This window comes from Pongo abelii, chromosome 12 (genome assembly GCF_028885655.2).
Source record: "Pongo abelii isolate AG06213 chromosome 12, NHGRI_mPonAbe1-v2.0_pri, whole genome shotgun sequence".
NCBI lineage: Eukaryota > Metazoa > Chordata > Mammalia > Primates > Hominidae > Pongo > Pongo abelii.
This window is the reverse complement of record NC_071997.2, coordinates 94448118-94472890: the sequence shown is the minus strand read 5'-3', so window position 1 is coordinate 94472890 and position 24773 is coordinate 94448118. Positions and strand designations below refer to the sequence as shown.

At 42.4% G+C, this 24773-nt stretch overlaps 1 long non-coding RNA gene across 2 annotated transcripts in view; it reads left to right on the top strand.

The window, feature by feature from the left end:
* Window positions 1–23819, top strand: part of LOC100936539 (uncharacterized) — a 94381-nt gene extending 70562 nt beyond the window's left edge. Inside the window, exons 4-5 of one of the 2 annotated variants that reach the window (XR_010136196.1) lie at window positions 10815–11199; window positions 22479–23819. This is a non-coding gene — a long non-coding RNA (uncharacterized LOC100936539). Of the gene's footprint in view, window positions 1–10814; window positions 15095–22478 lie in introns of those variants that run through there. The other variant, XR_010136193.1, reaches the window with a different exon arrangement.
* Window positions 23820–24773: the final 954 nt, after the last annotated feature.

Genomic DNA, 24773 nt, shown 5'->3' with positions numbered 1-24773 from the left:
TTAGAGAAACCTGAGAGGGGTGTACTGTTATGACCATCCAAGATCCCATCGCTGAGAAAGATAATGGCCCTGGAGACAAAGACTGATGAAGAAAGAGAGTATCCAGCTATGATGCAGATGAAACATGGGGCATGGTTGCACTCACTACGCAGCCAAGGCTGGAAGCCACTCTGGATCCAGCCACTCTGGCACAGCGTTCTTGCTCTAGGAAGGACAACTGAACATGGCCACACAGGCCTCACAGCTGGCATATGGAGTCTGTTAATAAGCTGAGCTTTGAGGCTTCAAAGGACTCTTGTAGCCTGTGCTGGATCTAGCAGTGACCAGTATGCCAGTGGCCATGGATGCCCAGGCCCATGTTCAATAGTGAAGCAGGTGCTAGCAGCAGAAGCAATAGAAATGGAAACTGGGAGATCTGCTGTGGATGAATCTCATTATCTTCTTTCTCTGACCCTCTTTGGACTAAATAAACTCGCAGTATTCTTGACCAACAGAGGTAGGGTTGGAACAGAGCCTCAAAAGTCATCATTAGACTTCCTACTAATAGGGCATTAGAAGTTCAAGCGACTAACTAGGAAACAGGTTAGTATTTGTACCCCTACACTGTGGAACAGATTACATACCATTTGCTCTATTTGGCATCCTTTCCTTAGGCTAGATTCCCAGAAGAAAGATTACTGATTCAAAGGGCATGAACATTTTTATGACTCTTGGCCTAAATTACTAGGCCAAGGTTTTTTCAAAGGGATGCACTAATTTTCCCTATTTCCCCACACCCTTTCAGGTGATAAATAATTGACTTGATTTGTTTACATTGACGCCAAGAATTCTTGGGAAGAAGGATCAAGGTGAAAAGTGGTAGCCCATGGTGGGGAGGCCACACTCAGTGAAGTTGTGAAGTCAGCAGCATTTTTAAGCCCATTCATTGCCAGTAGCCCTGAAATGAGCATTCTCAAGCTGCTTCCCAGGTCCCTCCTCCACTCTCTCAGGGACATCCATTCTATACCAGCCCCCTCAGATACTCATGCCCTTGCCCTCCCTTCTCCATGCTCATTAAAACCAGCTTAAGAGCAGATATGACATCAGTCACTTACCTTTTCATGTGGCTCTAAATCAAAGTGTCACCTCTCCCAAGCACATGCTTGCATCTTAGCTCTGATTGAGGAATGAAAAGCTTTGTTCTCTGTTAAAAGAACTTTGAGCTTAGATGCCCCAGACTGAGAAATCCACCAAAAGCTGGACCTTTGACTTGAGGGGCAAAGGACCCCCATAGTCAGGCTGTGATTTGAGGAGAATCAAGAGGCCAGAGTTTCCAAGTTGGGACCCAGAAGGTGGGGTTGGCAGAGGGAGGGTAGGAGCAGCCGGAGACTCTGCTCTACCAGGGGAATACGGAGGTGGGGACCAAACCCAGGGTAAGGAATGAAAGTAGGAGCCCCAAAAGCTGAAAACATACTTCAGCGATGTCAGCATTTTACCCAGAGCCATTCCAAGGTGACCATAACTCACTTAAAAGCCTGAAAGCTGTTTTATGCCAACAAATAAAGTGCAGTTTAATAAAAAAATTGTCAATCATTTTTATATAAAATGTATTTGGCGCATGAATGGTTTTGATCTTTTATAAAGTCAGAAGCTTTTAGTGCTGCTCATGGTTATAATCACTGCATGAGCCTGGGCAAGCCTCACAACCTTGCTGGCCTTGACTTTCTTATTTATGAGCTATAGACAATTACACCCAGCCTGTCTGCCTGGAGGGCTGGTGAGAGTGGTGAATTGAGTGTTCAAGTTGAAAGTAAGAGGTGGTCTTCAGTGGTTGACTCCAAGCATTACTTATGATCAAGGTCTAATTTCTAAGAGTCCAAAATTAAATAACAGGTAGAATTGAATGCCTTGAGCTTATCTAGTGATATGGAAGTGTAGCTAATAGCCTACAGCCTAACTGTGTAAGATACTAATTGGAATATAATACAAACCCCATGGAGAGTAAAGGACAAAGAGAAATTAAAATAAGAGGCAGGAAATAATAAAATGATATTTAATTTGGACATGTGCCCCCAACACATCTGTAGAAAAATCAACAAAGCATAAATATCAATGAGAAAACCTAGCCATAATTACTCTAAAAGATACAGAGACAGGAAATTGGATAGGAGTTTGCAGTGTTGTTTTGGGCTGCAGGGATGGCCCTGTGTGCCTGCAAAGGGAAATGAGAGTTTATCTCTGAATAATCAAATGGAATTGTACATCAAATAAGGCTAAAAATTGGTCATAGTCATCTCATGATTGCAGTGGTTTCTATGTTCTCCAGGTCAGTCCACCATCATTGAGGAGACGTGGGTGCAGGGAAAGGGGTCAGGTATGTGGTCAGACATCTTTGTGGGATCTCTGCTGCTAACTAGCTATGCCACATTAAATATGTTTTAACTTGTCTGACCCTCCAGTTTAGCTCAACAAAATAGAAGAAAATCTCCCTTTCAAGGCTGTTGGAAGGACTACAGATGAAAAGTATATAAAGTTCCCAGCAGATGGGAAATATCAAATAAATGTCAGCTAGTAGCAGCAGCAGGAGCAAAGATGAAGGCCAACTCCTGAGTTTTCAGACTCCACAGATCCCAGAATCCTTCTCTGCTCTGAGTTCTGAGTCCCACGGTTCTGATGCATCCACCTGTGTACCTCACCAGCAACCAGTGGGAGCCTGGGAATCGTTAACTAAGAGGGGCTTGAGAAGGCAATGAGAGAGGAGCACGAGGAGGTAGCCAGCCACTCCGTTGAAGCTGTGTTTAGGTGGTGGATATGATCTGCCAGCGGCCCCTCAGCCAAAACCACCAATACAAATCCATGTAGACAGTTTCTTAAACAAACTCAGTAAAATCAAATCTAGAATATCTCCCCCTTTCAAACAATGCATTTTCCCAGTGCCAAAGTACAGCACTTTCTTAGCATCTTCCTTCTACAAATGATGGCGCAATGCAGTTTAAACACATACTTTGCCAATTCTTTTTAAAATGTAGACTTATATGACAATTTTAATCACATGCTTTCCCGATTATTACATGTATATGTTTATATGGTAATGTTAACCACATGCTTTGCTACATGCTTGCTGTGAGTGATGTTTTAATTCTTATTTTATTTTTAGAGACAGGGTCTCAATCTGTCACCCAGGCTGGACTGCAATGGTGATCATAGCTTATTGCAGCCTCGAAATCCTGGGCTCAAGTGACCCTCCCACCTCAGCCTCCCAAGTAGCTGGGGCTCCAGGTGTGCACAACCACACATTGCTGATTTTTAAATTTTTTGTAGGGATGGGGGTCTCACTGTGTTGCCCAGGCTGGTCTTGAACTCTTGGCCTCAAACCGTCCTCCCAACTTGACCTCCCAAAGCATTGGGATTACAGGCCCGAGAACCACACACGGCCTGCTGTGAGTGATTTTAAGAGAAGCTGTTAGAGATTGGGGCCCTAGCATCTCATTAAATCACTGGTTGACACCACCACAGCCTCCCAGCTCTCAAGCAATTCCTAGGAAAACAGGAATTCATTGGGAAAATATTCTTGATCCTGATACAAAATTAACAAACAGGGCTGCTTCTTGTGTTGTGTTCTCAACAGCAGAAATGACAGTTTTGCCCATCAAAACCCCCAGAGACCCTGACCAGCAGGGAAGAGCAGTAGCAAGGAGATAGGAGAGAGGGATGGTATAAAGAGTTTACCTTCTTTATTTTCTCTATCCACAGTTCCTTTACACTGAAAGCTATTTACAGCAGCCACAGTCTCTGTTTGGTTTGGCATGACACTGACTTTCTATGGATAAGTCAGGATCTCATGTCCTCATCTAAAAATGGTACCATATTGAATGACGCTTTACCTTCATTTCTCTCACTTCACTGGTTTTGGATAAGCATAGGGGCACCTTTGGGTCAGAGTACTTTTCAGAGAGGGACAGTCAATAAAAAGCCTTCCCGTATAAACTAGTCCATTTTCATGCCGCCGATAAAGACATACCTGAAACTGGGTAATTTATAAAGAAAAAGAGGTTTAATGGACTCACAGTTCCACGTGGCAGGGGAGGCCTCACAATCATGGCGGAAGGTGAATGGCACGTCTTACATGGCAGCAGACAAGAGAGAATAAGCCAAGTGGAAAGGGTTTTGCCTTATAAAACCGTCAGATCTCATGAGGCTTATTCACTACCATGAGAACAGTATGGGAAAACTGCCCCCATGATTCACTTATCTCCCACCAGGTCCCTCCCACAACACATGGAAATTATGGGAGCTACAATTCAAGATGAGATTTGGGTGGGGACACAGACAAACCATATCAGTGTGCCCAGAGAGAGAGTGGGTAAGAGGAATAGACCAAAACTTGAACTATGAGAAAGAGAAGTAAGAAGGTAGGGAAGACTGTAGTTCAGAATCTGTAAGTTATAACTGACTTCTCACAGCCTGGCAAAAAATTGGAAGCTGGAGTATAGGACATAAATTCATGAGCAGTGGCAATTTTAGCTAAGTTGAGAGAAAAGCATTGAACTTCAAATGAAAATAATGTTCAAAGAGGTGAACATGAAGTTCATTCAAGATGTGGAGGGAATTATGAGCAGGGAGATGCATGCCAAGAGAAACTAGATGGTATTTGAAAAAAGTGAGATTCAAATTAAGGTTCACACACAGAGAGAGAGAAAGAGGGATAAAACAAAAATATTTTAATGGTTTCCTTTTCCTGTGGTCTGCTTTAGAATTCACCCAAAAGCCAATTGTTTCTGTGGTTATTCAAATTTTGTTTCTCTTCTCACTCCCTCCTCTTGTCTATCCTCTGATCCCCAGCATTTGGACAGTATAAGAGAGAGGAAGTAAAACTCAAATCATTTTACTTTACTTTTTCTTGGCCATTTGGCTAAGAGATGTGTGGAGTGAAGAGGTGCTTGTGGCCAAAGTGTGATTTGTAAAATGTGTGGGTATTTTTTGTTTGGTTGGTTTTGCTTTTAGCTGCTATACTTATGTTACCCCAGTTTACCACATCCAGTCCTGTTTGAGCACAAAGGGAAAGACTCAACAAACATTTGTTGAGTGGCTTGACTCAGCTTTGCTCCTTCTCCTAAATATTCCTCGGTGGAGTTTTAGCAACTTCCCATAGGAAATCTAGGCTAAGGTCTGATTCATCCAGTCCTGAATAATGTGTTAATCATGAATTGGATACAAATCATGGATTGGGTACTACTTAAAAGGATAAGCTGTTTTCAAACATCTTAGCAGTAAATATTTGCAAACCAACAAGAAACACACTGAATACAAATGGCGTTTCTCAATTCATTAGAGCAAGCCGGCAAGAACCTTGACCTGGGAGTAGTGAGGCCACTTTCTCAGCCACTAGTTCATACCATTATATATACATATCAGTTTTAACAATACATTATTTTTATAATTTTCAATGTTTGAGATTATTCATGAACCTGAACTGCCCTTCAACCTTTAAATCTGAATAAGTGAGGTTTTACTATGATTTACGAAACTATAAAACAAGGCAGAAAGAGGTCTGTTCATCTAATATTGGCTGTTTGTTTCTCCTTTCCTTTTTGGAGAGGAGTGGAAAAAAGAGCAAATGTCTATCAAGCAAGATGACGTAGGGCTTGATAAAAAGATAAATGCCTCTGAGGTGTGTAGGGATATTACAAATGTGATTTGGAAGAAAGACAAGATCTGAGGGGGTGGGAAGTTCAGTTTAGAAAGTCTCATCTATCAGGACATGGATACTAATTCTCTCCTACCACACTGGGCATAACCATCAGGGAGTTTAAAGTCCCTTCCATGCCAGGCATGCCCCATCACCTAGGAAGAAACTCAACCCATCAGCAGGCATCCAAAAAGGCGTCAGCCAGGTAGGGTCCCAAAGAGCCTCACACCTTGGGTTATTTGGGAAAATCCCAAGTTATTTAGAAGAGAGTGTACCTCTTGCCTCCACCCTTGGTGGTAAACATTGCTTCAGAGTCAAACACACAAAAAAAGATAAGCTTTTTCTCAATTGAAAACTGGAAAGTTGAAAGAGGAAGTAAGAGAAAAAGAAAGACATATAGTATATTCCAGGAGTCCCACATTTTCAGAAACTCTTCACCTGTGAATCTACATTTTACTGAGCTCACATCTGCCTTCTGAAGGGCAACCACTCTTTACTCCCCAAATTCAACTCATCACTTGTTCAACTTTGACCAAGCGATTTTTTTTTTTTTTTTTTTTTTTTTTTTTTTTTTTTTTTTGAGACAGAGTCTCGCTCTGTCGCCCAGGCTGGAGTGCAGTGGCACGATCTCAGCTCACTACAAGCTCCACCTCCTGGGTTCACGCCATTCTCCTGCCTCAGTCTCCCAAGTAGCTGGGACTACAGGCGCCCACCACCATGCCAGCTAATTTTTTTGTATTTTTAGTAGAGATGGGGTTTCACCGTGTTAACCAGGATGGTCTCAATCTCCTGACTTCGTGATCTGCCTGCTTCAGCCTCCCAAAGTGCTGGGATTACAGGCATGAGCCACCGCACCTGGCCGACCAAGAGATATTTTTAAGAAAAGTCTCATAAAAGCATAAAATTTTATATATGGCAAAGGCAATCAACATCTATAGAAAACTGATAAACACATATGACTCAGAGGAAGAAATTTCCCTCTGTGTATTATTTACTATTAAACTTAATATGGCTTATAAGGCCTTGATCATCGAAACACTTGTTTCGATGTTATCCATTCTCTTCCTCTCCTCTTCAGCCTTCTTGAGATTGTGGGTCATCTCCAGAGATACTTCTCCACAGTTCTACTATCAATGACTAAGGGATTCAGGTTAAGGCAACACACACAAAAAATCAAATTCAGTTATTCAAGCACCAATTAGATAATGAACATCTGCCAGGGGTACTCACGACATTCTGGGCTAAATATTCCCCCAGAGAGAAGATTAAGGGAGTACTCAGTGGGTACTGATGTCTGGTCTGTGACATGACAACGCAGTGAAGATTAAGTTCCATCTTTACCCATTCACCATTTATCTCCCAGTCTCTCTTCCCAAGTCATTCTTATCTTCTTCTCATCTCTTACCTGTTTTTTCCTGACCCTAATTCCTCAAAGAAGCTTAATTCACTTCTAGATCCCCTCCTTCCCCCATGAATATAAAGAAAATAACTATATCTAGTTCTTCTAGATGTTCAAATTGACTTGATTGCTAGCTGAAATCAAAATTGACCAGCTGAAGTGGTTTTCAAGAATGTTAATTCTTAGTCTGACCACTGGATTAGCACAATGGGCCATTGTACACATAAGTATACCCACAAGGCGGCCAGTAAAGTAGACAATGCCTAAAGCTGTAGATACACTATATACATGGCATGAATCTTTTATTCATTTGTTTAGTCTATAGCAGGAAGCCAACTGCCTCACTTCAGGCCAGAGGGAAAATGCTGAGATATTGTACAAATATATGCAATTTTCCAAGCTTCAGGAAATTTGAACTGAAACATTAACAGGAAAGAGCCCATAGTACACTTGCATGTTGAGCTGTTGTTGAAACTTTTTCCCATGTCATGAGCTCATATCCAAAATGTTGACTCAACATGCATGAGGACTTGGCAAGTCCTGTGGGGAGGAGCGCCCTGTCACGGGAAACAGGAGAAAAACAAGGCCGCCTCAGCACATTCTCTCAGAGCGCACAGGCCTTCATGGGCCAGGGTTTCTGTTATTAAAAATAAGAAAAGAAAAAAAACAGAGAATGTCTCCTCTTAATCCAGCAATAACTCCAAGAAGATAATAACAGTCACTTTTTTCATGGCTACCTACTACAGAGTATCCTAGTAAAATATATACTTGATACATTAATATATGCTTTAAAAAGAAGAGCAGTTAGACATTAACCAATATCTGTTTTGGTTATGTTAAAGTCACAAATGTTTAAGATGCCCATCGTTTCAGTCAACCACATATAAGATATATCTTGCTTTGATAAGTGTATTTAACACCTAAAATTGCCACACACTTTCCAGGGCACACTCATCTGAGGGAGTCTGTAGAGGACGCAGTGCTCATGGGGCCCTAGGTTGTTAGCTCTGAGGCTGCCATGCTTCATTCACCAACATGTATTCCCCTACAACTTGGGCCCAGCAACAACAGATTTACTATATGAGCCTCCAATACTTCCTGAAAAAGTCCTTTCCAAATACCCTCAAAAACAAACAAACAAACAAAAACAGTCCTCTTTCTGTGTTTCAATCAAGGCTATAAGTAACCCATGTTAAAAAGCCAGGATGGCTGCAATGAATGGAGCACACAGAAGGCCTCCTGAGCAGTATAGACTTTATTTTTCCATCGTGGGGCTCCTGTAATTTTTAAAAGTCTGTTTGAGGATATTAATTTGGCAGGAATGAGGAAGATGGATTCAAGGGATTAGGAACTGTAGGGACATGTAGCAAGTGGATGAAGGCCTGGACATGAATAATGTTCATAAGAATGGGAAAGAGGGAAAGATTAAAAGTGATGTTTAGAAAGAAGAACTGACAAGCCTTGGTAACGGACCAGATATAGGAGATGGTGAGGAGAGAGGAGTTGGAGTTGGTGAGGAGAGATGGAGTTGGAGTTGGATACAGTGACAACTTCAAAGTTTCTATCCAGAGGCTGGGAGTGTGATGGGCCATTGATAGAAACGGCAAACCGAGAGCTAGTTTGCAATGGATCAAGATGAGGGTTGAACTCAGAGATTCTTAAATTTAAAACAGATCTTAGAAGGCACCAAGCCCAATTTTGTACTTCCTGTCTGTATATTAGAGACTGAGGCCCATAGAGGGGAGGATAAGGACCCACTGAAGGTCTCAGTTAGTTGGCATGGAGCAGACACTAGTACCCAGTCTTTGGTCTCTTGTTTCTATGCCTATGATCATTATTCAATTGTCCTGTGCATAAGCTAGAAATCTTTTGATCGCAAGTGATGGAGAACCCAACCCAATTTGACCTGAATAAGTAAAGGAATTTATTGGCTCTTATAACTGTAAAGTCTAGAGGTTTCAGTTGAGGCAACTGAACAGTTGCTCAACAGTTTCACTGAGCACCTAGTTTCCTTTTGTCTAATCTCTGCCCAATATTGTTCATAGTCCCAAGATGTTCACCAAGAGGTCCCTGAGCTGTGTGCCTTCTCATTTACATCCAGCAGGAAAGAAAGAAGGTTTTTGTTCTAGAATTCCAAGCAAAAGTCCTGGGATTCACTCTAATTGGATTTGCTTGGTCATATGTCCACCCAGAGCCAACCACATGACTGGGAAGCCAAATGTGCTGGTCTGGGTCACATGTTCCACCCCTGGAGCCCCAGGTGGAATCAGATTCCATAGAGCCAAATGGATTCCCAAACTCCAGTGAGGGCTGCTAGGAAGAAAATAACAGAAGCTACAGCATCAACAAACAAATGTCTATTAGACATTGTTTGGCTAAATCTCCTTCTCTTTTTTCCATAGCAAGTTTATAACTTTTATTTTATTATTATTATTATTATTATTTTTTTTTTTGAGATGGAGTCTCACTCTGTCGCCCAGGCTGGAGTGTAGTGGCACGATCTCGGCTCACTGCAAGCTCTGCCTCCTGGGCTCACGCCATTCTCCTGCCTCAGCCTCCCAAGTAGTTGGGACTACAGGTGCCCACCACCACACCTGGCCAATTTTTTGTATTTTTAGTAGAGACAGGGTTTCACCATGTTAGCCAGGATGGTCTCGATCTCCTGACCTTGTGATCTGCCCCCCTCGGCCTCCCAAAGTGCTGGGATTACAGGCATGAGATACCGCACCCGGCCTATGACTTTTATTGTTAGATACAATGATTAAGTGGTTTGTCCACAAGTTTTGAAAATATACAGAAATCAGAATTGCCATACTCACCATGGAAAAAATGGAGCACAGCTTTAACAAGAACATTTTAAAGAGAAAGAAAAGTAATTAGGGTGAATAAATTCAAATTTTAGACAAAGTCAGGCATGGTGACATGTGCCTGTAGTCCCAGCCAGCTACTTGGGAGGCCAAGGTGGGAGGATCCCTGGAGCCTAAGAGTTTGAGTCCAGCCTGGGCAACACGGGAAGACCTTGTCTCTTAAAAAAAAAAAAAAAAAAAAAAAAAAAAAAAAAAAAAAAAAAAAAAATTTGTAAATGCAGCCAAGTCTTTGTCACTAAAATATATTCTAGGCAACATTCTTCAAAGCCAAGCAAAGTCTGTGGCTGCTGTGTGCTGGGGCCATTTCCTCTCAATTCAATCATGGGTTGGGTTGATGGTTAATAACCCTGAAATATAAAGTCTTTTTTCAGTCTGGCATCAATGATGAGTGGTGTGACAAGGCTTGGTGTATCACCGATAATTGCTTAGAAATGACTCCACACTACCCAGTTTTTTGGTGTAGTTTTCAACAGTATTGCATAAGAAAGTCTTTAGCAACCACTGGTACATGCTTCTGAGAAGCACTTGACCACAGAATATCTTAGATTCAAAACACATTTCTTTGTGGGAAGAAAGGCACCACCCAGCACACACACCCATCCTAATTTTGAATGGACTTAATTTCTGAATTCTAGACACTGCCTCACAATGATATAAAAACAACAAGAGCCTCATTAAAACCCCAGAGGCTGAGCCCACAAACAGGAATTCATAGAGTCTCTAAGAGAAAGATATCTGGGCAACATTTCTAAATTTTGAGCTGTCTGGCTGGTTGAGACAGATGATCTGATGGCAAGAATGATTTGCAAAACATTCAACACTGACCAATCAGAGCAGACAGTCTAAATAAACACTGATTCTTACCTACCTTCCTTACCAGTTAAATATCAGTCCTGCCTCAGAGAAAGAGAAGATCTAAAGAGGAAAATCTACACAAGATTGTGTGTGGGCCAGAAAGGCCGCTGTGAATGGTAAGAAGGTGAGTCAATCCGTCCATCCTAAGTCAAAGAATCCAACCAGTTCCGTGGAGGAGGCACAGAGGAAAAGAGGAAGGAACAAAGTGGAAGAAGAAGACGTGAATGAAGAGGTGGGAAGAGATGGGCAAGGATGGGAGAGCAGAAGCCAATCAAGAGAAGAAGGAAAAGCAAACAGAAGAGAGTGGAAAGGAATGGGGGCCAGAAACCAGCAGGAATCATGAAGAGTGGGGAAAGGAGAGACTTTGGAAATTCAAACAAGTAGAGGAGTGAAAAAAATAGTGACGAAAGGTAAGAAGGGTAAGGTAGGAGATGTGTGAAATTGCAATAAGAAAAATGGCAGTGTTTATGCGTGATCATTGAGTCTTACTTGCATTACACTTACACTGTGTAATGCAGGGCTCAGAAAACTTTTTCTCTAACCAGTCAGATGGTAAATAGTTTAAGTTTTGTGGGTGGTGCAGTCTTTGCTCAGCTACTCAGCTCTGGTGGTGTAGCATGAAGACAGCCATAGACAGTAAGTAAACAAGTGGGTGTGGTTGTGTTCCAGGAAGACTACGAATACCAGTGATGGGCCAGACTTGGCCCGTGGGTCATAGTTTGCTGAATCCTGGTATAATATAAATCCTCTGCAGACAAAAGTGCTTCTTACATTTTGGGCACCCACAACACCTAGGTACACAATGCCAGGAACGTTACAACCACGTGGAAAAGTCATTTTATAGGCCAAATGGCAGTAATTTTCAATGGCTTTTTTTTTTTTTAATAACTTTTGACCTACAAAATGTCAGTTTCCTATGATGCCACCTACCTGTTACTAGACTGGCCATCTGATCCCCACTGGAGAAGCCACAATCATAGGGAAGGAATATTCCATTTGGGGACAGATAAAGTCAATGAAAAGATAGATGTTCTCAGTACAGCCCAGGCCAGCATGGGCAAAGGTGGATACTTAATGTCTAGTCAGCTTGGGCTGCCATGACAAAATACCACTGACTGGGGACTTAAACAACAGAAACTGATTTTTTCACAGTTCTGGAGGCTGGACACAAGATGAGGGTGCCAGCATGGTCAGGTTCTGGTGAAGTCTCTCCTCCTGGCTTCAGACAGCTGCCTTCTCATTAAGTCCCATATGGCCTTTTCCTCTCTCTCTTCCTCTTCTTATAAAGCCATTCATCCCATCATGAGGACCCTACTTTCATGGCCTAATCTAACCCTAATTACCTCCCAGTAAACTTCATCTCCAAATACCCTCACACTGGGGGTTAGGGCTTCAACATATAAGTTTGGGGAGGGGGAGATACAAATATTCAGTCCATAACCCTTAAGAAAGGCCTTTCATTAATTTTCATCTTAAACAAAAATATTCTTACCTTTTTTTTCTGGAAAGGAAGAACCAGCCTGTACGACACTCCTTGGGCTCCACCTCTCACCTGGATATATTACAACACTGTGCATAGGAGAGATTCACCAGATAGCTGATAGAGAACTTTACATTCAGTACTTAAAGCTTTCATATTGTGAGAGAGAACTCCATTCAGCATAGGAAACAGCTCCACAGAGTTTTGATCTGAGCCACATACTGCCTCAGAGATCAGAACTCAAGCAAATTCTCTGCCTCTTTAATTCATACCCTCCCTTATTTCCTCACCTTGGGCTCCTCAAATGCCCCCAGCTTGACTGTGGAGCTGGCTTCCACTCCAACCATCATTAATTTCCCAGAGGGGCCTGTGGTGCTTGGGAATAGCTTCGGTGATGAGAGGCAACAAGGTCTAGCCAAGCACGGCTCTCCAGGTCTTGAAACATCCTTAAGGCCCAAGCCTAAGTATCATAGACACAGGGGCTCGTTCTAACCCCAGACTCAGACCTCTAACCATGACCTCACTTACTCTTGCTTCTTTTGTGATTTAGAAGAGCACCTTGCAGCCTCTGAAATGGGCAGTTCTTGCTTGGTGAAGGGTTCCTGTTTTAGGAAGCCAGCCCTACCATTTCATTGCCTCTAAGGCACAATGCAGGGCATTTGAGGTTGATTTTGTGGTCGCTTTGTTTCCTTTATTTTCATTTGGTGCCTAGCACCATGCCCATCTTTCCAAGTTCGTCTTGGCTCCCAATTTCAATAATTCTTCGGGCGCCAATGGCTTTCCCAAGTCATTTACCAGCGTAGCACAAGATGCCTTATAAATTACCAGAGTAAAGAAATGGCCCCAACAGGTATGCTTTTGAGGCCACATGAGGAGATACACAGCTGCAGGATTCCCTATCAGCAAAGACTGAATGATGTCAAACGTTCAGAAAAGGAGAAACTAAGTGGGTGTAGCACAATCAATCACTTTGCATTTCAAGGTGAACTTGCAGCTCTTATGGGAAGGGAATGGTCTATGTCATTTTCCACGTAAATAAAGTAATGAGACCCCTTTGTTGTAGCAAAGAAATTCAGTTTGTTTCTAGAAGCAGATGTGTGTGCATGGGTGAGTGGGGATGTGCATATTTGCTTTAAAACATTTTCCAATAACTGCTGATAACAGCAACCTGAAGCCTCCAGACACCCAGTTTCTCCCCATCCTGAGATGATCTTTTTGCTCCTGGAGCAGCATTGACGTGTTCCATAGGATCATCCCTGTCCTCACTGGCCTGGCGTCTTCAGTGACCTGAAATCTGCATTTCCTGACCCTTCCTCCTGGGCCTCGTCTCAGTTTCTCTACTCTTGTCACACAAAGTTACTCAACACCCAGTAGGAGCTCATCAGAGCCACAGCACCATGTTCCAAGGGCAAAGAAGGAGAAAGAGCTCCACATTTACATCCCAGCCTTGGATTTAAGCCTAGAGATCTTCCCTCCTCTACCCTCCCACCCCCATCACTTCCCCTTCCAGCACCCATCATTGCTCCCGCTGGTTGAACCTCGTCCTTGCAGGAGCCAAGTGAAAATTTCCCCTTTGCCCTCTGAAGGCTTACTGAAAATCACAGACAAGAGGTAGATTAATAGCAGGAAAGGCATACAATTTACTATTAATGTGTACATGAGAGACTTCAGAATGAAGACCTAAAGATGCAAGGGAAATTGTCCATGTTCAACAAAGTATGACAGCTTAAGTTCAATAAAGTATGGACAGCCATGTAGAAATATGATTCGACAAAAAGGCTGTAATCTAACGCTAACAGACTGAGTGGGGATCCAGCAAGGCCTGTCTGCCTAGGTTCCTCTTGGCCTCTGTTCATCATTCCTTCCTTCTGGTTATGGGCAGGACCCTCACTGGAATGGGGGTCTTATGACCTACAGCCAAACAAAGTAGGCCAGATAATTTCTTTGTGGCCAGTTTTTACGCAGAAAGGCAGGTGAATGTCAGAGTAATATTTTTAGGTTTTATGGCTGGCTTTGGAGAAAAGGGGTTCTGGTTTCTATGACTCACCTTGAAGAAGAGGGATTCTAGTTTCTATGGCTAGCCTAGGTGGAGACTGGGACTGAGACAGGACGGCAGGATAAGGTCAGGGAAAAACTTTTGCTTCATTTGGGGCATTGCTTTCTAAGTCCAAACACTCTGTTTTCTGCAGCCCACTGCTCACCATTTTCCTTCATAAGGAGGAGAAAGACTCAGTTCACTAAACTTTTCTAGCCTCTGTTCCTGCCTCTATAAAATGGTGATAATACAGTCGTGCTGTCTACTCGCCTGGGGCTATTGTGAGGAATCAATGAGGAAATACACAAAAGAGCCCTAGCACAGAACCTGATTCATCACTGATGCTCAGTGAGTGTTCGTTATACGCCCCCAACACCTCTACTAACCATGCTGACTGTGACTAAAGTAAATGTAGATTGGCAAGTCACACTCTGGAATAAAGCTTCTCAACCCTGATGCCTGACACAATCACCTGGGAGCTTTAAAAAGCACCATACCTGGCGCTACAATCATCTCTTGCCCTGAAATATCCCGAGTGTTTGGCCTCCCTTGTTCCTTGTCTTGATATTAGGCAATATTCCTAGGCCACCAGAGCAGATATTTGGTTTTCTTTCTCTTGTCCTTCTCTTTCTCCCTTTTCCACCAAGTTTTGGGGATAATCTGTTGCACTGCAATAGATACCTAATATAGTCCTCTTTTCACCATGTGGCACTCTTATGTCTCTTTCATAGAGATTTCATTTTTGCATGACTTTTCTTTCCCAGAAATAAAATGTCCATTAAATTTGCAATGTCCTGATGCATTCATGCATTATTCTTTAATTTGGATATATTGGCCTGATCTGTTAGCCTTCTTAAAAATGAACATGGCCGGGCATGGTGGCTCACGCCTGTAATCCCTACACTTTGGGAGGCCAAGGCAGGCAGATTGCCTGAGGTCAGGAGATTGAGACCAGCCTGACCAACATGGTGAAACTCCGTCTCTACCAAAAATACAAAAATTAACTGGGCATGATGGCAGGCGCCTGTAATCCCAGCTACTCGGGAGGCTGAGGCAGGAGAATCACTTGAACCCGGGAGGTGGAGGTTTCAGTGAGTCACGATGGCGCCACTGCACTCCAGCCTGGGTGACAGAGTAAGACTCTGTCTCAAAAAGAAAAAAAAAAAAAAGAACGCTTTCTTTAGTAGTAGTTGCTTCTCATTAGTGGAGCCATGATGAGATTTCATCTCTTACGAAATGAAAGATGAACTCCCTCCTTAGGATAATGAATAATTCATCAGGGCGGGGTACACTGTGGAGCTCTCCTGCTACTCCTGATCTCTTGAGCCCCATTCCTTCCTAATTATTAAATGGCACAATGCCGAGGAATCCCTCCTGCTCCTGAAACAGACTTCTCCAGGGGCGTTATGGCTGACTCTTAGGTCCCTCAGTTTGTTCTCTCCTGCTTGTGCAGAAAGAAACAAATACAAATCAATATTTTAAAACAGGCATATACTTAATATTTTTTAAAAGCCAGAATATCTATATATACTAATTTGCTTGTCTGTTAGATTCACTTCTTTTTGTATGATAGCTTTGTTTTCATACACTTATCTCATTAGAGTATTATATCAAACTCATAGCCTTTCACAAAAACAACTTGCATTAATGAAGCCGTGATTGTCTTTTATTTGATGTTCACATTTTCACAGTGGGACTAGGAGAAACTCCTTTAAGCACTGCCTCTGATATTCTCGAAAATGCCTTTTTTTCAGTCCACAACAAAAAGATGTTCCAAGCCATCCTCGCTTTTTTTTCCCCTAAGACTGCAATTAACTAACTTCCAAGAAAATCTGAGTGCTTTGAGAAAAGAATAGCATCAGAAATCACAATCCAAGCTTCTCACCTGTGCATCAGCAGTGAAGAGAAGTGGTGGTCCTTTGGCCACCACCACTTAGGGCCTATTTTGTGACAGAGCCAGAAAAGATGTTTTTCAGGGTAAGCAATTCCTACTGATTTTCCTTACAGAATGTATTATGTTGCTACATATTGTTTTAGTCAGCCAGGGTCTCTTAAGAAAAATAGAGTGAGTATTACTAGAAAATCTAAATGTGGGTAGATTTCCAGCCAAGCAGCTAGGCAGAGGCATCCAGAGACTCCCTGTGCTCAGCATAGCGTTGTGCAGCCTTGCAGGGGGATGCATTGGGAGAAGGGAGCAGTAGCAGGGCTCACAGCTGGCTCCATGGCACTGCCTGTGGATCTGCATTTCCTTCTGTTAGGATTAACGCTTTGTCTCCAGTTTATTTCTTTTCTTTTCTTTGAGACAGAGTTTCACTCTTGTTGCCCAGACTGGAATGCAATGGCACGATCTCCACTCACCGCAACCTCCAGAGTAGCTGGGGTTACAGGCATGTGCCACCACACCCAGCTAATTTTGTGTTTTTAGTAGAGACGGGGTTTCTCCATGTTGGACAGGCTGGTCTCGAACTCTCAACCTTAGGTGATCCGCTCACATTGGCCTCCCAAAGTGCTGGGAATATAGGCATGAGCCACCATGCCCAGCCTATCTCCAGTTTATTTCTTTACTCTCCAAATGTGTTCCTGGACTCCGAGCAGCCCTCATGCACTGCTGTAGAGTGCCAGTCTCCCAGTTTGCTCAAGACTGAGGGGTTTTCCAGGATCCAGAATTTTCCATTTTCAAGCTGGGATTGTCCTGGGCAGACTAGAATGAGATGGTCACCAGGTCACCAGTGAGCTAATAGCAGAACCACTCAAGGAGCTCATCACCTCCTGCACAGAGCAGGAAAGAGACACCCTGCTCTCTGCTCAGAATACCAGAGGACAGAACAAAAATATATTTGGGACTTACTCAGAATCAATGGGAACTTAAGAGTCCCAATGCAGTGCAGACAGATTCTTCAGTGCATAGGGCCAAGGTAATTACAGGCAAAGCTAGAAGAGGCTGCGGTAAACATATAGCTGTGAACAGTCGTCTTATTAACAAAGTCCTGGTCTAGCTGTAAAGCCTGGTTTTCCTTCCCTATCTCAGAGAGCTCTGTGGAAGGTAGTTGGTAGATCTGAAAGTCCACAAGCAGATTCTCCAGGTGCAAGGAGAAGTGTATAGAGGAAAGCCTTTGTAAATCCACACTCAGAAACTGGGCCTCACATTAGAGGTCAAGTTTAAGTGGAAGTGTATTCACAAGTACCCTCATGCATATTGGTTTTACAACTATTCTACACTCAGAGCCTTGGCTACCCAAGAGCCAAATGTGTCCATGAACTCTGGGAAGATCCTGCGAAGGCCAGACAATTCCTGGGGCATTGCGTGAAGCTAGGAAGCTAGAGTTGGAAGGGTCCCACTCTGCCTCAGCCCTCACATGATCTGGTCCAACATTGCCTTACAGATGAGGAAAACTGAGGCCTAGAGAGGTAAAGAGACTTTCCTAAAATGCATGGTTGGCCACTGTTAAAGTTGGGATTTAAAACCCAAATTTCCCAACTCTTTGCACTAAATAAATTCTGCAATGCTGCTTCCATTGCAATGAGAGTTTGAATACTGAGTGTGAGCTACTTTTCTGGGCTTCTAATTTCTGAGAATAAAGTTTAGCAGAGGAAGAGAATCATGAAATAATTTAGTTCACTTCATGGGGCACCAATAGTATTCAAATACTTTCAGCCGAGGTCATGTTCATCCACGACACAGCCTTGACCTTAGCAAGAGCAGCAGGCAGATTGAGTGGATTCAATTCCAAGATTGTCTCCTATTTTGTCTCTTTAGGCTTAAATGCTTTAGCACCATTTCAAGGGAGAAAATTCACATCACGGAGGACAAAAAAAGCTGTCATTCTTTCTAAACACTACACTTATTGTCATCTTAAAGTCTTGACTCTTGGTGTTCCTTCTGCTTATTTACATTCACATGGCTTCTTCTTTGTCCTCGGTCAAGTCTCAACTCAAATATGATTCCCTCCAAAAAGCCTTTCCTTGTTACCCCAATTATAGCAGTTTATAGTCAGCCCCAATCTTAACTCATCTGTAGTGAATTGAATAACATCTCCCAAAAATTCACCTCCACCAAAGCCTCAGAATGTGACCTGATTTGGAAATGCCATCTTTGCAGACATGATTAAGGTAAGGATTGGAATAAGATAATCCTGCATTAGGGTGGGCCCCAAATCCAGTGAGAGTGTCCTTAAAGTCCTCCACAGCCTAACTCCAGGCTACCTCACCAGTGTGGATTATCTACACTGACTGACTGCTCCTGGAAAACTGATCTTCCTACCAACCAAACAGCTGGCTTTAGCTTCTCCTCATGCAAGTTCCTGCCACATGCCATTTGTCTACCTAGGAAGTTCTCCCTCCTTTCACCTGAATCTGTCCAAATGTTACTCTTCCTTCAAAATATGGCTCCAATCTCAAAATTTCTGCTCCCATGGGGTCTTTCCTGATGCAGTGCTGCCGGGCGCAATGTCAGGAGACTCCAGCACCACTGTTTACACACACCCTTGTGTGTGTGTGTGTGTGTAAGTGGACCTCCAATGGACTATGTGGTCCTACAGAACAGGAGCTGTATTTTGAAGTTGTTTTGTTTGTCTACTTGTTTTGGTTTTGTTGTTAGTGTTCTTTTCTTTCCAGGCCTTGAATGCTCTATGGACTATGTGACAATATGTAGAATAAAAGACAGATAGCTTGATTACATGAACAGATAAATAGCATGTTACTTCGCTCCACCCTAAAGCAAGTCCTCTCAGCCACACCCCACTGCAATGCAGTCTACATGTGACTTCTTGGCCATAATTACCAAATGGATTCAGAGGCAGAGAAGAGGGAAAATGGCAAGTCCCTTTTCTCAGGCTGCTGAGATAATTTGCTTAGAGGACTCAAGAGGTAGCTCTTTGGGATTCCCAGAAATAATTGGGGAAATATTTGAGGGTCCCACACAATCAGGGAAGATAGTCAAAAAAACTCACCACTTTACTTTGAGGTCATTGTTGCTGCCATCATCACCCCAGAGTTGTTTCCTACTCTTGGTAGTCACACTGAGCTCAAAACAGATGGCCCTGAAACTGCTCTCTGAAGCAGCAAGCACCCACCTTCTAAACACACAAATATGCATGTGCACGCACGTGCACACACACACACACTTGTATGTCACCACTGAACTAGTAACCCCAAGCAAGCTGACCAAGTGCTGTTCTCCTGAAGTTTCAGTGATTTCATTGCAGAAATACAATCTACTTTTATGAGCAGTACTTCTGGCCCAAGGCCTCAGACTAAGCTGGTAAGTACTGATTCCAGGACAAAATGTGACCCACATCCCAAAGTGTCCTACATTCCTCTTCCTGCCCCTTATAGGTTCTTTACCTGCAAACTGTCTCCCTCTCGTCCAAAACATTTTACCTGCTCTGTCACCTTTGCATGATCACAGGTCCTTCGCATTCCACAATCCGTTATTTTCGTACAAGGTTTGTTTTATCACTTTGAACCTTAAAACACCGGGGACGAAATTTTACCCACTGTCAAACGGAATCTGTCCATTGTGAGATGCTACACCACTGAATTTTGCTGTGCATCCGTCCAATTGGAAAAGGAATGAATCTGAAAGTTTCATTTAAAACACTCCTTCATGAAACTCTCTGTGCATCAAATAATTGAAAGCCCAAACCACTGATCAGTTTGTAAAGCTGTGAAGCCCTCTCAATTGTCAGAAGCAATTTGAAATTGAACTGAAAAATATCTCACAGTCTCTTAGAAACAGACATGAATCGTGGTTTGCAACCCAATGTGGAAATAGTTATGGAGAAAGTGATAACCTCTTGTGAGGTGTGTGCGCTCTTCCTCCAAGTTCTTTGTTCTAAGGTCAGAGGGCTGATCACCTCATTGCTGCCCTACATAGTCCCTTTGGAGCCAGGAAATGCTCACTTACCACCAAATTTACTTCCAAACTGTAGTTTATCATAATATAATTTTATTTTCTGAAAGAAGTGCTTCAACTTTGTGTATTGGTACAAGATAACTATAAACAATACCAAAGAAAACGGTCCCATATAATCTGGCCATTTATGGACACAGCACCAGATGGAAAAAAACTTTAAACATAAATTAATAAAGTTCTCTGTAAGAGCTCTTGTTGAATTATAGCTGACAACAGTACACACAGCACAGTCACGCTACGGAATTCTTTCCAGCTCCAGCTCCATAATTCACCCTCTCCCACATGTCCTCTATTCTTGAACTTAGAAGGCTTTTCTCAATAAGGGTCACTAAGGGGATCCCAATTGGGAATAGAAGAACAAAAAAGTTTAGTAACTATTCCAAGAGTCATAACATCGTAGGCAATAAATGCTGCATTTAAACACTACAGATTTAAGATTGTGAGCAGCTTCTACCAGACACTGCATTACCCTGGTAAAGTCACCTGCCTTCTTTGAGCTTCAGTTTTCTCATCTGGCAGTTGCTCAATGGGTTTAGTCATTTGCAATCATTTTTATTACCTTCTAAAGTCCCCTTTAGGTACTGTGCTGGAGAGGTAGACAGACAGACAGATAGATGATAGATAGATAGATAGATAGATAGATAGATACATACATACATACATACACACACACATACATACATACATACATACATACATACATAGGTGGGAAAGCCTTAAAAACTCAAAAAAGTAAGGAAGGATGATCCCAAGAAATATGAGGAACCAGAGCTCTTCTCCCTGGGTCTGAGAGAAGCTGGCCCAAGCCATCCTTCCCTGAGTCCTATCCTGCTCCTGCTTGGACTTCCCAGGACAGAATCCTCCCTGCCATGTGTGAGGCAGCCCCAGGCCCTTTGTACGGCTCCAGAGGTCTGGGGAGCAGTGTTCGAGTGGGAAGAAAAGCATCCAAAAAAGAAAAACCAAAGAGCCAATGCCACAAATATGTAAATGCCTTTGAACTCCACTGAGAATTCCTCTGTGCCCCAGTAGTTTCCTCCCCTCCATGTGGGTTATATTCTATCTTCCCAGGCATGGAGTAAGGGAGAAGAATAAAATTGGAGCTGGGTGGTGGGGGAGTAGCCTGGAAAAGGCACTTAGGAATGCAAAGAGGCCATAGATTTCATTACTAGGTGCGTAGTATCATCAGCTCCCGGTCCAATGCTTACTCATAACACAAGTTGATTAAATGTTTGTGGAGGAAGGGAGGGAAGGAAGGAAAGAAGGAGAGAAGGAAGGAAGGAAAATTGGTTCTTATGCTTTCTACTGGAGACTTTTTACCTATTCAAAGAAGAATTAATTTTTGATGTTTACTGGCTATATATTTTGAACTCTCCACCTTGCCACTACCACATATTTATACTGTGACCAACCTAGCTGAAATGAACTTATATTTTAAATTAGTCATTTTGCAGAGCAAGTAATAAATCAGCTCTCAGGAGTAAGGAGCTCTCAGCAGGCCATACTGCTCCATTGCCAGGAGGGATTATTTTAGCAGTATCACACTAGGATTTCTAAATTTATGCCCTTAATTTATGAGACATTCATTGCAGGGGCTTTCCCAAGTGTTATTTTCATAAAGAGCAGATTAATATAGGGGCTTTTTCTTGCATTTCTTTGGAAAAATCTTGCCCTCATGTAGAATATTCAAGCTCTGCTACCTATACATAAGCTAATGTCTTTCCTCTGGGCTGTTGTCCCTTAGCCTTCAACCTCTTCTAGTCTGAAGCAAAAATCATGCTTAATTTTGTTTTGCTATCTTTCTAATATAGTAAGAGCTTCAGGTCAAAGAAATGAAGAGAATGTGAGAGCTGACCCTATGTTATGTTTGTAGTTATTTGTAGCTTTTACTTATGCATTTGCCCTACTGTGGAATTTTTCCTCCTCATTCCCTTATCCCTATTAGGATTCTACCAATTTATTGTTCTAACCTTGAAGAAACAGCTTTTTATTTACCTTCAGCTGTAGGTGGCCCACCAGGTTCCAACAACTGTAGAGTTCCATCAAGAGTCATGATTTTACAGTTACAAGTTGGAGGGGCCTTCACAGATCCATCAGGCTCAATACTGCCTCCTTAGTGAGCCTGTGAGCCCCTCAAGATGGCTAGTCATCAGTGTCATCCTCTTCCTTTTCCAGACAACTATCTTTAAAAGAAAAAAAAAGAGTGTCTTTGAATGTATCCATTTTTTCCCCAAATAATCTTCTTTAATAAATTCCTTATTAGGCCAAATCCAATGTGCTGAAATATCTGCCAAGCATGTCATTCTACACAAAAGGGATTTGCAAATAGCCAGTAGTTGGTGTGAAGAAAGGACATGTGAAAGCGCTGGGTGTGGAATTTCCCATCCTCGGCCGGAGGTCTACTACAGCTCGCTGTTTGCAGATCTGGGCTGAGCTATGCATCACATTGTTCATGAAAGAAAAAGCAACTGTTCTCCCCAGTGCCCCTTCCCCGCTCCACATGGCTGCGATCAACAGCCCCAAGACCCTAATTGCCACAGCCTATTAGAAATAATGAGACTTACATGGCAGAAGCCAAGGGTAAAAGCGACATCTCGCAACACGAAAGGTTAATATCAACATATACGGCTAGTGAGTGCAAAGGGCACATCAGTTGGTGGCTCGTTATGGCGGGCTGACCCATAGGGAAAGTGTCATTCTGCAGAGAGGCTTTCTCAGGATGTGGCAGCAAAAGTTACAAAAGATAAGGACTTGCCTGTGAAACGCACTCAACTAATGAGAGCTGAAGATTGTTTGAAATATCCCGATGACCTCACAGATGGGGGATGCTGATTAAGATGGCTACAGGAGGCTCCTTTCTTGTCTGACAGCCCATTGAGAAGCTTTGGTGAGATGTGACTAACAGGCCGTGAAGGTGTCTCCATCTTCTCTGACATGGTCCATGCTTTGGGCAAAACAAACATGAAAAATAAGTCTGAACTGACACACATGTTTGAATTTAGTTTTCAGAGCCATATCTGGGGGAAGGAGCACCGGTGGGGCCCTCAGTGATGATTCCTTTATGGTAAAGTGTGTTCGTGACTACTTGCGTGACTAATCGCATGACTGCGCTGGGGGTGAGCCAACGGCAAATTGAGGTCTTGAACACTTGACAAAACAACCCCTGTTCTGTGGGTGAAATTCTATAGAGCTTCATGTGTAATTAAATGAAAGCTTCACAAGAGTCTATACCTCAATCATTTAATGCCGATATGTAGCACAAAGGAAGGATTTTTGCCACATCAAAATACATCCATGAAACAATGGAGAAATGTCCCAAGTTTTCAGAGTCAGAGATACTCACAGAAGAAACCCTGGAATTCTCTTGACCTTCATTTAGTGCCTGGCACTCTGAAGAGATCACCATTATGTTCTCCTCTACCTCATACTAGAGGTGAGGATGAGAGTGCACCTCATACTGCTTAATTCCTCTCCCAGGAAAACTGGAAGTAACACCTATCCGTTTGCCATGTCGCTAAAACAAAAATCACTCGTGTGTTACAAAAACAGTTCAGATCTTTCTATTTAAAGAGCTTATCACTATATTAAACAATGTTATACTGGAGTTTTGTCATGAGATTTAGGAACATTTCTTTCAAGTCTTTCTAACTAGTTGTTTTAGTTATTGATTGCTGAATAACAAATTAACTCAAAAATTAGTGACATCACAGTAGAAAACAAAATTACATAAAGATTTTTATAATGAGATTTAAGAAAGATATTTCAAGCTTTTCTAACTAGCTGTACTAGTTAATTAATTGCTTTATAACAAATTGCCACAAAATATGGTGGCATCAATGACAATAAACATTTATTATCTCACATAGTTTCTGTAGGCAGCCTCATAAAGTTGCAGTGCAGATGTTGACCAAAGCTGTGATATCATGTGAAGGTTTGTCTGGAGCTGGATGATTCCTCTCAATTTGGTTTGCTCACATGTCTGGCAAATTACTGTTAGTTTTATTCAGGAAGCCTCTGTTGCCACATCAGCTTCTCTATAGAGCTGCCTGCATGTCCTCACGACATGGGAGCTAGCTTCCCCTACAGCAATAATCCAACAGAAAAAAAAATCCACAAATTATTTTTTAACCTAGTGTCCAAGGTCATGCCCCACCATCTCCACAATATCCTAGTGGTCACACAGGTCAGCTGTATTCAGTGTGGGAGGGGAATACACACAGGCATGAATACCAGGAGGCAAGAATCTCTGGGAGCCATCTTGCAGGCTGGCTATCACATTTATTAAAAGTATTTCTTAAAGTATCTTCACCTGACCAAAAAATATAAAAACTATGATCATCGATGTGGTCGGCAAAAAGTCTACAAGTGAGACAAAATCAAGGAACTCTATGGTACACTTTGTAAAGAACATATATTCCATTTGACTGAAAATATTTTCTTGTACTAACTGATACGTGTTTACATGTGGCACCTGTAAGACCAAAGTGAAGACATGAATTAAGAGATTACTCAAGAGAAATTGATTTTAGTAGATAAACAAGGTTTTTTGAAACAATTT